Below are 6,772 nucleotides of genomic sequence, written 5' to 3'. Positions count from 1 at the left end.
CCTCCGCGGTGCGCCGCTCGGTCCTCTGTTCCATCACACCCTCCGCGGTGCACCCCTCGGCCCTCTTCCATCACACCCTCCGCGGTGCGCCGCTCGGCCCTCTGTTCCATCACACCCTCCGCGGTGCACCGCCCGGCCCTCTGTTTCATCGCACCCTCCGCGGTGCACCGCTCGGCCTCTGTTCCATCACACCCTCCGCGGTGCACCCCTCGGCCCTCTTCCATCACACCCTCCGCGGTGCGCCGCTCGGCCCTCTGTTCCATCACACCCTCCGGTGCACCCCTGGCCCTCTTCCATCACACCCTCCGCGGTGCACCCTCCCTCTTCCATCACACCCTCCGCGGTGCGCCGCTCGGTCCTCTGTTCCATCACACTGTCCGCGGTGCGCCTCTCGACTGTCTTCGACTCGGCTTCCATCACACTCTCCGTCTCCCCTCTCCAGGACATCAACGAGGAGTGGATTGACGACAAGGCCCGCTTCTCCTATGACGGTCTGAAGCGGCAGCGGTTGGTGGCCCCCATGCTGAGGGTGAGACCGCGACACTGGCTGGCGCCGAGGAAGGCGTATGGTCGCGAGCACTTCCCGGGCATATATGTCGGTACACGTACTTCAGCCTGACGGAGTTTGTTGCCGCACTGCTGGCCCACGTGGATCATGTCATTTTAAAGACTGATCGCATGGGCATTGCAGCATGGGCAGGGTTTGTAGTACATGCGATGTCGCCCAGTACATAGACTCGTTCGTGTGGACATCAATGTAGAAGGCCAGAACACCACCGGCGGAGAAGAGGCTGCCCTTGCCGGTGTCGCCGCCCCCCTCCTGCGCTCGTGTGGACGGGAAGCTGCCGCCGGTGGAGTATCCACGCCATTAACGCCGCCGCTGCTGTGTTCGGGTGGCCGGGGTCCATCCTGGTTGGAGGGTGCCGTGCGTGTGCTTGTGAGTGACGTCTCCGGTGTTCAGGTGGACGGGGAGCTGCAGCCGGTGGAGTGGGAGGACGCCCTGGTGGCCACGGCCAAGTGTCTGCGTGCCGCCGGCGAGGGGACAGCCGTCGTGGCCGGCGGCATGTGCGACGCCGAGGTGAGCCGGCTGGCGAGGGCCGAGCCGCGCCTCAGGTGTACACCGGCCGCGTCCCGTGCTGACCCAGCTGGTGTGGCCACTGTGCCGCCGGGCAGGAGGTCGTGGCGATGGTGACTTATTTGCCAGGGAGCGGGACCGGTTATTTACTGCTGGATTGCACTGTGTCACTACAGTTAAAACGCACTAAGCAGGGGTGTCAATTTTTGTAAATGATTGGGGGGGGGGAGCGAACTGAGAGCCCCCCAGGGACCCTACTCAGCCCCACTCCCGGGCAGTGGCAGCCTGGTTACAGAACGGCCGGCAGTCGTGTAGTTGTATAGCGCGGTAAAGGTCGTTTCGTGCTATTTGTGTTATGACGGCCCGCGGCGAAATGGGTTCGTAGAGCTTTCATTGCAGTAGCGGGCTGGCGAGTTCGAAATGCCAGAAATAAATAATGGTGAGCACGGAATCGAATGCAAAATCGGTACCAGCAAAATTTGCGCTGCTCATTGCTCCTCATTTTGTAGCTGAACTGTGCCTATGATCTGACCAATCGATGCGCGTGCGGAAAAAAACAAACAAGAAAACAAAACGTTTGGGTTTCAAGCTATGTTTTCGTATGAGATAATACAATAAAGAATTGGTTGTCTCGGATAAAGCAATGTGAGCGTTGTTGCCTACCATGGATAGCAGAAAATGCCGCTTAGCATAAGAGTCTTCATGAGACCGCAGAATCAGTGGCGTAAATGTCATACTAAGGTTGCGGGAAAGATGCGTCTGTGGATTTATTTGGCTGACAAAGATAAAAGCGAATCCGTAAAAATGAAACGTGACCCCATTATCTTAAGTTACCCCCTATTTGAGGATTTAATTTTGAGGTTGGTCAAGTTACCCCGCTATACCCCCCATGGTGACGCCACTACGTAGAAATATGAAAGAAGAAGCTGTGTTATGGTCAACACGGTTCTATGCTTTTGTAATATTCCAGCCAAAAAATTGTGGGAGGGGGGCTGGCCAACGTGGACGGGGGGGGGGGCATATAATCCCCACAAAATAATTCGATTTGGCCCCGGTGGCAAAAGGGCCGATGTGCGCGATGCGCTGGTTGTGTGAGCCCCACACGAGCGGGTCGGATCGGCGGCTGGGCTCAGTCTCAGTGCGCCGGTCGGTCACCGCCGCTGTGTGCGGGCCGTCGGCGTCGGTGAGTGACGGCCACCGTCGCGCTGGCCGGCAGTGCCTGACGGCCGTGAAGGACCTGGTGAACCGGCTCGGCTCCGAGATGCTCTGCACCGAAGAGACGTTCCCGACGGACGGCTCGGGCACCGACCTGCGCTCCAGTTACCTGCTCAACTCCAGGATCGCAGGTCAGCCGACGGTGGACGACCGGGGCCGCCCTGACGGGGCCTCCCTGATGATGCCTCCCTGATGGGGCCTCCCTGACGGCGCCTCCCTGATGATGCCTCCCTGATGGGGCCTCCCTGACGGCGCCTCCCTGATGATGCCTCCCTGATGGGGCCTCCCTGACGGCGCCTCCCTGATGATGCCTCCCTGATGATGCCTCCCTGACGGCGCCTCCCTGATGATGCCTCCCTGATGGGGCCTCCCTGACGGCGCCTCCTTGATGATGCCTCTGTGACTGGGCCTCCTTGACGGACGCCCCCCGACGAGGGCGTCCCTGACGAGGGCCTCGTTGACGGGGCCTCTCTGACGAGGCCTCCCTGACGGACGCGGCGACCGTCCAGTGGGCCTGCCAACTGGACGCGGGAAACTGGCTCTGACAGCTCTGTACTTGCAATTGTGGGGGTGCGTGAGTGCACAAGCCGCGTGTGGGGGTTTAATGCGTTACGTACTTGCGCGCCTATGATGGCACGCCATATATTTGCATTGCGCCGCTAAAACTTTCACCGCGCCCGTGCTACATCACGGACAGTCACGCACCCAGCGTGACGTGCGTGGTCAGTGGCATACGCACTTCCGCATCGTTGATCATGCGCCATGCGTGACCTGGGACGGCCACCCCGCACATCACCGTCGGCACGAGACACGCATCTGTCCGCGCCTGCAACCCGCCGTGACGGCGCGCCGTCTGACGTGGCGCCAGGTGTCGAGGAGGCGGACACGGTTCTGCTGGTGGGCACCAACCCGCGCTACGAGGCTCCTTCTGCTGAAACGCTCGCATCCCGCAAGTCCTGGATCAACAACGACCTGCAGGTGGCTGTGGTTCGACCGCAGCTGGAGCTCAACTATCCGGCTCAGGTCAGCGGCGGCGGCGAACTTGCCATTCGACGGACAGCGCTATCGAACCGGCTGCTCAGAGCACTGTGGGAGCCGTCTACCTCGAACCGTCTACCTCGTCTACCTCGTCTACTTCGATCCGTCTACCTTGAACCGTCTACCTCGTCTACCTTGAACCGTCTACCTCGTCTACCTCGATCCGTCTACCTTTAACCATCTACCTCGGACCGTCTACCTTGTCTACCTTGTCCACCTCGGACCGTCTGCCTCGAACTGTTTACCTCTAACCGTTCCTCTCGTCTACCCTGTCTCCCTCGAACCAGCTACCTCGAGCCGTCTACCTCGAACCGTCTTTTTCGAACAGTTTACCTCGAACCGTCTGCCTCATCTACCTCAAACCGTCCACATCGTCGTTCTCGAGTCGTCTACATCGTCCACCTTGAATCGTCTACCTCGTACAGAGTCAGGGATCGGATAAATGTATTTATTAGTCTTAGTACATGTCCCAAGCTTCATTACGATCTATGTGGGCATAGGATTGGAATCTGTGAAGAAAATATCAAAACAAATTCCTGGACAAATTTTTAGGAAAAAACAATATGATTTATTAGATAACAAAAAGTGCGGATTGCAAGCATGTTTTTATAGGTTTGAGTTGCTAAGACTGATCGATGGTGGCCATCTCCCTTTTTACTAATCTCTGGCTGTTTGAACAATTGAAAGGATTGGTGATTTCTCTGTTCAAAAACGAACGCATGGTCCACCGACCGGTCACGGCCAGGTGGATGACAAAACATCCAAAGGTTGGGTTGCCGGTGTACAGAACAAGCCGTGCGCGGACCTGGCGCGGACGTCCTGGAACCACCCGGCCTGTCTGTACTTGATACGTGTCAGCTGTAAGCCGTGCTATAAATCACAGCTAGTTCACATCGGGTTCACATTTCGGTTCCTTTTTCATTGCTCGTCGTACCCGTACTGAAAAAAAGAAGGTGATGTGGAATGCGTTTTCAGGCAGTGAGCTACATCAGCGCGTCGGTTGTAAGACATGTTCTCAAAACTTGCGTAATCTCCCACTAGGGGTAATTTAGGGAAGTTATTTCACGTTGAGGCTGTCTGTCAACACAGTCCGGCGTCTACGCTCCCTGGTCTGTATCCCGGAGTAGGCCGCCTCTGACGTCACAAACCGGGGCCCCGCAGCACCTGGGCGACTCGCTGGACACGCTGCGTCAGCTGCTGGCCGGCAAGCACGCCTACAGCGCCCAGCTGGCCGCCGCCCAGCGGCCCATCCTGGTGCTGGGCGCCGCCGCGCTGGCCGGCCCCAACGGCGCGCAGCTGCTGGCGCTGGCGCAGCAGCTCGCGCAGCAGCTGCGCGCGCGCGCCTCGGCGCCGGCCGACTGGCGCGTGCTGAGCGTGCTGCAGCGGGTGGCGTCGCAGGCGGCGGCGCTCGACCTGGGCTACCGGCCGGGCGTGGCGGCGGCGCGGACCGGCCGGCCGCGGGCGCTCTCCTGCTCGGCGCTGACGAGGAGACCGTGTCGCGTCAGGACCTGGCCGACAACGCCACCGTCATCTACATGGGTACGTAACAGACGATGAGCGACACCTGGCCACGTGTAAACTGGCATAGGTCATCGCCTTACAGCGCGAAACTCAATCTTCCGCACTATGTCCCACTTCGCTAGGAAGTGGATCCAAAGGTTCTCTGGGTTATGTACAGTTGAATGCGACGGTATCTCGATTATAACTAGGTTGCAAAGGCGAGGCTTCGTGTCCTTATGTTTCTGGGGCGGCCAAGGTGATGTTAGTCTGTTGAGTGCTTGCCGAACCAGTGCGGTCGTGACAGCGGCACGTCGGCGATGCGAGGAGCGTGAAGAGAGAGTGCGGGCCGGCCGCAGCACTGTGCGGTCACTTCGGACCAGTGACCCACTCTGGCGGTCGGCAGGACACCACGGCGACGCGGGCGCCGCCGAGGCCGACATCGTGCTGCCGGCGCCGCCTACACCGAGAAGCAGGCCACCTACGTCAACACCGAGGGCCGGGCGCAGCAGACGCTGACGGCCGTCACGACCGCCGGGCCTGGCGCGCGACGACTGGAAGATCGTGCGCGCCCTCTCCGAGGTGAGCAGCCGCCGCCGACTGTCTGCCGCGTGCCTCCCTGCCCGGGCGCCTTCGGGGCACTCCTGAGCGTGTCAGTGAGTGCTGTCCTTGATCTCTCCCGAGCCGATCCACCAGCGTATCCACTGCCAGTCGTAGTACCGTGTGAGTGCCCTGTACGCAGATGTGCACAGAGCGGTGGCACTTGACGTGTTTTGTACATGGGCAGTGGGCGAGCGATTGTAGCATGTGACCTGCCCCGCGCCGAGGTGGGGCGGCGGCATCATATGAAGCGTCCTGTGCGCAGGTGGTCGGCGAACCCCTGCCGTACGACACGCTGGCAGAGATTCGCCGGCGGATGACGGAGATCGCGCCCAATCTCACCCGCTACGGAGATGTCGAGGATGCCAACTATTTCGCGCAGGCGGCTGAGCTGGCCAAGGTTAGTCACCGCTATTTCTGTACGCGGGCAGGAGCGGAGCTAGCGCGGTGACAGTGTAAATGCGTCTTGGCTTGTGTATCGGGTACGGAATGGGTGATGGGGAGGGTAATCTGTATTTTGGCTACAGAGCATCTTATCTGATGCGCCAAACTCGAAACAGCGTTCAGTGTCTGGACGCAAACGCTGATGGTAGGCGCAACAGTTGAAGTGCCGTGCATTTAACTGGTTTGACCGATAACAAAGTGTGCGTACCATGAATATTGGGATAATCATGATCTATGTTCGGAGACATTGCAGGCGCTGATGCGCCGATGCGTCCCGCTGATTGGCGCGTGACCGTGCTTTCAGAGCATTAGCGCCCAGTCCCAGACGTCGCCCGTGACGCCCGCCCTGCTGCACCTGGAGGACTTCTACATGACCAACAGCATCTCCAGGGCCTCGCCCACCATGGCCAAGTGCGTGCAGGCCGTGGCCAAGCAGCGGGAATCCAAGTATAACTAGACGGCGCCGCCGTGGCGCACTAGCAGCGTGATGGGGGCCGGGTGGGCCGGCGCCGGCCCGTTAGCGTGCGTGTTTGTACAGACGGGGCACGCTCCGCCGCGTGCGGGGTGGGGTGTGCCCCTGCCGTCCTCGCCGGCCGGGTTTGACGGATCTGTGAGCGGCTCCGCGCACGGTTATTTGTGAATATATGTGAAGGTCAGGTGTGCTGGCGTGTTGGCTGTGGGTCGGCTGAGAGTGCGGACCGGCTCTGCGTCAGATGTGTTCAAGCGTGTCACAGGGACACGATCGTTGTTATCATTCGGTCTTTATGATGCACTCAGCTGCTGATGCTACATGGCGTCGCCTGTCTCTCACCCTGGCAGGAAGAGCGGACACCGCGGGAAATCGAGCCCCGTACCTCAGGTTTCCCAAACGCGATAGAGGCCACCACGCAGACTTAACGTACT

At 60.0% G+C, this 6,772-nt stretch overlaps 1 pseudogene; it reads left to right on the top strand.

Moving 5' to 3' along the window:
* The first annotated feature begins 446 nt into the window (after positions 1 to 446).
* LOC119109169 (NADH-ubiquinone oxidoreductase 75 kDa subunit, mitochondrial-like) lies at positions 447 to 6,529 on the top strand (annotated as a pseudogene).
* The last annotated feature ends 243 nt before the right edge of the window (positions 6,530 to 6,772 follow it).

This window comes from Pollicipes pollicipes, unplaced genomic scaffold (genome assembly GCF_011947565.3).
Source record: "Pollicipes pollicipes isolate AB1234 unplaced genomic scaffold, Ppol_2.1 Scaffold_7231;HRSCAF=8579_pilon_pilon_pilon, whole genome shotgun sequence".
NCBI classification, from domain to species: domain Eukaryota; kingdom Metazoa; phylum Arthropoda; class Thecostraca; order Pollicipedomorpha; family Pollicipedidae; genus Pollicipes; species Pollicipes pollicipes.
The sequence above is the reverse complement of the archived record's forward strand: the minus strand, read 5'-3'. Positions and strand labels throughout refer to the sequence as shown.